Source organism: Petromyzon marinus, chromosome 10 (assembly GCF_048934315.1).
Source record: "Petromyzon marinus isolate PM22_M1 ecotype Great Lakes invasive population chromosome 10, UKy_Petmar_22M1.pri1.0, whole genome shotgun sequence".
Lineage (NCBI taxonomy): Eukaryota > Metazoa > Chordata > Hyperoartia > Petromyzontiformes > Petromyzontidae > Petromyzon > Petromyzon marinus.
This window is the reverse complement of record NC_133676.1, coordinates 11,460,899-11,469,387: the sequence shown is the minus strand read 5'-3', so window position 1 is coordinate 11,469,387 and position 8,489 is coordinate 11,460,899.

Below are 8,489 nucleotides of genomic sequence, written 5' to 3'. Positions count from 1 at the left end.
AGGGTCAACACAGTCTGCGGTGGCGTGAACTGTCCACACGCTTGGGTGTGAAACGCGTCAACATTCCGCTCTTTTCCACAAAGGCTCCCCGCAGCCTGCGAGCGCCGAGGCCGTGAGAGCACGCCGAGGGGGTGGCGGGAGGTGTGAATGTGGAAGTGATTTGATAATTTCAGCTATAGCTGTGTTAAAAGTCGTGATGTTTGTAGCTTCTTTTTCCTACCGACCCCCCCCCCCCTACCCCCACCAACTCCCCACTACCACCCACGCAGCACCCAGCCTTTTCCTCTTCCTGCAGCTCCCCCCCTACTCCTCGCCACAGCTCCCCCACTTCAGCTGCCTGCCAGTTGAGTGGTGAATAACATTGGAGACGTCTAAAGTAATTCTGAAAACGAATGTACCCACACGCGATGCGATGTTTGTGCGAGTAGGAGTGTTGCGGTTATTACACTCACTATGAACCCAACGACCTGAGTTTGATTTCCAGCCATGACAAACATCGGTAGCTAGTGATAGTTTGCACCAGACCTGGGACGCATCCCATTCACCCACCTACACTGACCAGCGTGGTGATGCAACCCCCGTGACCAGCACGGCGTGGGGAGTTCTTCATACAGCTGTGGATTGGCAAAGAGTTGTAAAGTTGTAAGTGAATAAGTACTCGTTTTTTATTGAAAATAATTGCAGGGTGTATCTGTAACCATGTATCTATATTAGCAAAGCTTAACAAACTTAATAAGAATAAAGATTGTTCATTGTTTTGAAATCACGTTTATTTTTCCCAGTTTTACTCAAATTTTGCTCTCGACATCATGCTATGAGAGGGAAATTCCGTTCAGAACTCTTGCAGAGGAGTGCATCAGCCATGTTTGAGAACAGCCTGTGGAAGCAGATAAAGCAGAACTGCTTCTAAGATCTATGAGAGTGATCTCTTTTCCAAACTAGAGGGCATCACTTTCCCACCGCATCATGCAAAAGAGAGACATGTGAATTGTTTGGGACATGACTGTCAACCAGTTTTTATTTCTCAAATTTCAATGTCAGATTAAGTCCAGAACCAAATGTAATTATGGCTTAATGTCGTGCAGTCATTAACGCACTCCACTTGAGAAACTGGTTTAATCACGGGCGACTTAAACTCAGATCCAACAAATTCAGCGGTGCCAGCTCAGCGCTCTGACCTCTGCGCCACCCCGCCACCACTTACAGAGATATCTTGGCACGATATTTCACACTTCGAGTGACAAAATCGTTCAGCGTGGAAATGTCCACCTCCTTAGCATTCCTGCTCTCCGCAATTTGGCTATGCTAATCCATATCCTCAAACGCAGCTCATTGCTGTGGACACGTCCAAACTCCTATTGAAATTACGGCATTCCAAATTGATTCCATCTCCTGCATTGATCGTGTCTCCAGAGCTGCGCGCGAGGGGCGCAAGAGACAACGAATGGACTGGAGGCTCTAAACGACCGTGCATTGGCAGCGGTGGCGTTCATCACCGTGACACCGCCGTTGGAAGCCATACATTATAATCAGCGATAATCGCAACGGAATGATATGAAATTTAAACAGGCACCATTCATCCACGCAGTGCCGTGACGTGCGACTGATTACTAATGCAGCCTGCGCGCCGGCGCTGTGCAGAAGCAGACAATGGGATTTACATGTAGATTCATGATGGCTCGCTTGTCCATATGGATACATTTGCGAGAGCAATCGAGCGTGATACTACTTGTACTGTTTGAGGAGAGTCTGTTGGGGTCATCAATTAAACCGTTGAGCGTCAGAAAAGAACGCATGTTCAGTTATCTTGGTCAAATACTAATTAATACGAGTAATTTACAGCCCTTTGTCAATATGCTGCTGGATAAAGATCTCCACACACAGTGTCGGTCATTGATGTTGTCTGGCCATACTTCACCATGCTAGTCAAATGCAGGTTAGCGTGAAGTAGTCATGTACACTCGTATAATGGCCATGTATATACAGGCACATACAGTACCTTAATGTAACTTGTTAACATAGCTAGAATGTAGCAGTCGTATGTAAGAAGGACAGGTGCTACATGATTAGTTTAACACGTAGGCTTTCGCTACATGATTGTGAGTGCTTGTGGGAGTGGGGAGCGGTAGTGTAGTGGTTAGCGTGCTGCGCTACGAACCCAGCGACACGAGTTCAATGCTCACTCCCGGCCAACACCGCCAGTGATGATTATCTGAATCGGTCATGGGCTTCCCCCAAGGCAAACTCAGCTTCAAATGTGTCCCTGGTGTGCTGTGTAAACTTCGCCACTAGGGAGACAAAGGTGGCCGGGCGTGGTGCTGGTCAGTCACCCCCTTGTGTATCGTTGCGGCCTTGATTGATGCCCGCTAACAGCACTTGCCCCAATAGTCTGTGAAAGGATATACAGGGGATTTTGTATTTTGTGGGAAGATCTTGCTTTTAAAATAACTGGGAGCTGTACTTTGTAAAAAAAAGGGGATACATTTTCTTCCAAGCCGTATCGGCTCGAAGAATAGCACAATATTAATCATTGCAATAATTTGTAAAAGCACCGACACTTAGACGGGGTGTCTATTGTCCCAGGTTGTCAGGCAGGCAAGGTCGGAGATTTTCATTTTCCCTCTCTCGCACGACTGCTGACACCGCTGCCTCTCGCCACAGGCCCCCCTCCCCTCGGCGCGTGTAAGCGAAGAGGCGAAGCGGGGGGCCTGGTAGACGCGAGAGAAACTACAGGTGTCATGGCCCCAAAAAAAAATAGAGAGATGAGGCGTATTTGAAATTTGATTTAGAAAAAAATTGGCCACGGCGCATGCACTGCATGCCCACATTGGTCATGGGATAGAGGCAGCGCCCGGATGCCTTGTAGTAGAAAGCTCCCCGTGGAATGTTTTTTTTCTTCGTTGGTCACGCTGTAAAATGCCACAGCCCTTTGCTGGCATCGGGCGATGCCCTATCGCTTCTGGTGCCGTGTATTGGACGGTTTCAAGGATAGCGGTGGGGATTCTGCGTCTGATGTAAGGAAAAGTCGAAACCATCCCTTGGTTGCCTCTGGTTGCCAAGGTGTCTCAATTCAAGATGAGTCCTGGTACCAGACGCTTTGCTTGTGACTCGGGGCCACTAAATGAAACATCTTTGTGAAGAAGAAACCGGAGTGACCGTTCTCTGGGTGCTTAGTATATGGTCGACACGCGACGCGCTATAACTTTTATGCTGGAACATTGTCGAGTAAACACCGTGCTAACTAATTTGTGCACGTGAACACAAGATAAAAATCACGATGTTAATTGGAGCAGATTACGTAGACGCACAGAATCGCCTTCGCGCTGGTGCTCAATGTCCTGACCTTTTAATTGGAAACATGTTTACCTTGATGCAATGTTTTCTTCTGCTGCACTTGCAAAGCGTAATTGTTTTAAATTACTGAATAATATGAGAGTAAATAAATACTGAGGGAAAAAAAAACGCATCAAGGCATCGCAACCACGTGCTGCCTTGTAAAGCACAACACCGTCCTTTAGATCTTTAGAGCAAAAACAAAGAACACTGTGGGTGGCAGGAGAAAAACAGTGGGCCAATGGGGAATGAATTAAAAAAATACTTTTAGAGTTGCCTGGAATAGTTGGGGGGGGGGGGGCGGGTGGTATCATCTCCTTTATTTAGACTCAGCCATTCATTACAATTGAGTGTCGCTTGGGCAGGAGTTCACTAATACCGCCATACAGTGAGTGCAGAGCGGCTACGCGAGAGAGAGCGAGAAATCACAGCGCAATGTTTCCCAGTATTGGCGCGCGCGATCGATTTGGCAGCCAAATGCGGTAGTCAGAGACAGCCTGCCGGGCGCTGCAGGGCAGCAAAGACGGTGACTCGGTGGCAAAACTCTTCTTGGCTTAGGACGCTGCAGAAAAGAGGCTGGACATTTCGGAAAAAAACGAGACAGGGTATTTTGATAGATATATGTTTAGGGAGAATCGGCGTGTCATGCTGTTATTTACAGCAAGGGCAGAACAGAAGTGTTGAACACACTTCAGATGTGGGTGATAAGGAGATCACAGAATTAGAGTGTTTTTAAGCAAAGCGTGTTACACAAAGACAAGGTGAGCAGTGGGAGGGGGGGACAAAAATAAGCGTGTGACTACATTTAAAAAGGGCATATTCCTGTGGACTAGTTCTCCACCCCCCCCCCCCCCCCCCCCCCGTTATGGGTTAATTATCTCGAGCACACAACAAAAACCACTCCCGTTTGAGAGCTCAACGAGAGACTAACTTTAAACAGAAATATTCCATTGGAAAATATGACCGGCATTAATTAAACACAGATGAGGCAGGAGCCTCGTAAGTTTTTTTTTTACAAAAAAACAAGAGTAATAACAGGTTTTAGATTACCCTTAGACGCTTCCAGCTTTGCTACCAAGAGGTTTTTTTTTTTGCCAAGACAGTATCCTCCGCAATTCTCCCTTATTACGAATCGCCACGTTCCAAATAAAACTCCTCGGCACGTGGACCGACGCAGGATCGTGCCACACCATGAAGGCAGTGTCGTTTATACAAGAAGAAGCGGGTACCGCTGAAGTGCAGGTGTTGAATGGTTTAATCTGGAGCTGTTTCGTTCTGTTTTTCAAGGGCGGGTTAAAAGCGAGAACGGAAAGTGTGGCGATTTTTTGTTTCATTCGCAGGTGAAGAGTCGTCCCACCGACGGTTGACTTGCGGCGCGAAACGTTTAATAACAAATCAGCCGTCACTTGCGCAGAAACGTCACGTTTGTTTTTGCTTTGCATTTTTTTGCGATTAATTGGATATCAGCCAATTTCCATCGGAAACAATCCTTTTCAGCACCCTCCCTCCGCACCCCCATTACTTTCCGGATTGTTCTGAGCAATTTGGAAAGGAGGGTTGTTAAAATCGAGCTAATGAGAACATTTGCGTTATAAAAAGAAAACGTACCAGATAAATCAACCATTTATTTTCTTAACCGCAAGAGAGACGGTCAACGTTCCAGCCTTCTTGTCCAAACAAGGGTTGTTGCATAAAAAATAAGTTCCCGAATACGTTTCACAGATACGTTTCACAGATCCGCCTTGGGGAAAAAAAAACTAAGTCTCAATAATGTGCCGCTACTTCTTCTTCTCTTTTGACGTGCATATGGGCATACAATAGCTTCACAGTAAAGAATTTCACCGTCTTGACGTCAACAATTTTGAAGCTGGCAAAAAGCTGGAGCCAAAATGGGCACTGAAAGAACAGTCATTTTATCACCAAAAATACAATTTGAGAAAAAAATCGTGTGGGAGGCATATTCCTGTCTAGAATGCCGGTGCTTTTGCTGAATAAAGCAGACGTGGATTCCACAGCACTGGCCTGGCTTGAAGCGATTAACAGACGCAATGCTGGGTTCATTTGGTCTACAGAAGTATAGGGGCTTTTCATGAAGTTCCTCTGTCTATGTGCGGCATACGTCTTGCAGCGTTCACTTAGCCACCCAACGAGGAGTTGACAAGTTCCATTCCACACACATATATATACGCACAACACATTTGTAGTGAACAGTTTTTTGCTACTTTGTTTTTTGCCACCACAGCAACAACATCGTAGTCATCATGAGTTCATCGGCACACAGCCCACCACAGGAGAGGAGAGATGGAACAGGCAGTTATGGAGCTACATTATTAATAACAATTTACAGACGTTCGTCAATCGATTCCTGGAAGAAGGCTTCCCCACACCGCGTCAGTCATGTTTGGTTGTTCGACCATACTTCACCAGACTAGTCAGTGCTGGTTCGTGAAAGGAGGGAGGCTATGATCGTTTCACGGCCAGGCGAGGCTAGGTCGCTAGGTTTATAGTGCAGTGCGTTCACCACTGTGCCACCCCTCCACCCTACTGCTTGGTATGTATACACCTCGATTTACAATCTCTAATCAAACCCAAGTACCGACCACATTTCACATGCCTGCATGGAGGTGTGAAATGACGACTGTAGTATCGATAGCGATAACTGATAAGACGTCACCTCCAGAAGATGAATGTGATATCCTTGCTATGGAATCCTATTCCCAAGTCACGCAACGCGTATTCGAAGGATGGAGATGTGTGAAAAATGCTTACTGGACTGATCCAATGTTAATTAACAATGGGCACGAACATTAATTGTTTAATGAGAAAATGAATCCGAGCGCGCGCGCGTGCGCGCGTGTGTATTTTAATATCTCTGCGTAATTACACGCTTCGCATGCGCGCGCGTGTATTTTGGCTACTGTAACCCGAGAGGCTTAGTTGGGGCAGGGCGCCAGTGAGTGAGTGGCTGGAACGCACGTGTGTGCCACGGCTTGCGGATGGGAGCGTTTTCGGAGTCGGAGGAGAAGGGCAATGCTCTCTGCATTCCTTTTGGCAGCCCTTCCACTTGCAGGGCGCAGGAAACGACTGTGGCGCATGCGCGCATGGCTTTCGTTAAAATGCGACGCAGACAAAACTTTACGCAGATTTCAAAGAAATAAAGACCCTGCCAAGATAATTTTAGAATTATTTATGTTGCGATTATTTTATTCTCGTTTGGATTCGGAGCTTTCTTCGCAAAGTATAAATTATTAATTCCACAGACATTAGTTTATAATAATTCTAGATTTGAAGTTTTCGTGACTGCAAGGATTCATACGCTTTGGTTTTTTCGGTAAAGTCACGTAGGTAAAATAAAATAAAACAACTAAATTAAATCACGACGTTTCGGAGGCAACACAAGCTTCAGTCTTCAGGTGGAACAGTCACAGCAGAATAGCTGTACCAAGGTACAGCTTATGTTTGCATTTTTTTACAGCTTATGTTTGGATTTTTGTTGTAAGCTATTGGGTGTTGTTTATAAAATTCCATACTTTTTGTTTAGTTTGAGGTTTATTTTTAACAGAATATGTAAAACTGTCACCTGTAGGTGGTGGCTGGTACAAACATTATTTTCATACGGCAAGTGCAAACATTAGCACCAAATGTGTTTAACGAGTTCAAAAGTGGTGGCTTAAATACATCCGAATGCCCCCCCCCTACAGCGCCCTAAAAATGCACGATAGGGAGGGGGTGTGTGGGGGTGCAATGTGGTGTGAGCACATTAAAGAGGCGGTGAGAACGTCCTCAGTGTTTGCCCCCCGCGGTTTTATCACAGCACGCAAATCACAGCACGCACCAGACACAAAACACGGCACGGCCATCATAGCACACAGTACGCAACATGGTACACAAATCACAGCACACACCACACACACATAACACGGCACGGCCATCACATCACACACCACACAGTACGCAACATGGTACACAAATCACAGCACACACCACACACACAACACGGCACGGCCATCATAGCACACAGTACGCAACATGGTACACAAATCACAGCACACACACATAACACGGCACGGCCATCACATCACACACCACACAGTACGCAACATGGTACACAAATCACAGCACACACCACACACACACACAACACGGCACGGCCATCACAGCACACACTACACAGTACGCAACATGGCACACAAATCACAGCACACACACCACACAGTACGTGCACGTCACAGAAACACACATCACGGAAAATGTAGCACGGACGTGACTCATGGTGCGCGTGGATCCCTGCCACTTAAATGTGTCGTTTGCACCCTGCGAAAGTTGTTTACTTTCATTAATCCAGCCATTCATTAGCCTTAAGTGATACGGTATTCTTGCCGGTGTTATTTATAGATGCTATAGGCTTACAATATGTACGGATGTACAGGCGTACAATATATGTGTGTGCAGTGGTTAGCGCACTGCGGTCCAAACCCTGAGCTTACAGTCGCAACATCCTTCAGTTTCACATCCACCGCCCTCTGCGACTTAAATGCTCTCCTCCTTTCTTGCCCACGCGTCCCACCCATCACAGCCTCCTCCGTCTGATAACATCAACAACCCTTTCCTGCCAGTGCCGGATTAAGCTAGTGCGGGGCCTGTAGCATATGTTATAAAGGGGCCCTAAATAATAATCATAATTTAAAAAAAACGTAAATATTAAAACACAAATGTATAACTTGCAGAGTAAAGTGATTGTATTTTTTCGTTTGCTGTAGAGCCAGATAATGCGACAAATCGCTAACCTTAAACACCCAGTCGTTCATAAAAAAAAGTTGAAGGCAGTATAGTACTATAGTAATAGAGCAAGTGCAGAATCGCTCAACCGGAATTGATAGCTTGAAAGTATTTAACGCGGGGCCCTTGAAAGTGCGTGGCCCGTAGCTGCTACATATGTAGCTACTTTTGCTACTCGGATAATCCGGCACTGCTTCCTGCACTAACTATGTCGCCATGCCATTCCTGGCCTCCTTCACTTGCACCGACACGCACAAGCTATATGTGTGTATGTACCCTTGTGTACACGTTTATTTGCGAAACACTATATGGCATTTCGATTTAAAGCTTTCGTGACTGCAAGGATTCATCTTCTTTGGTTCTTTCGGTAAAGTCAC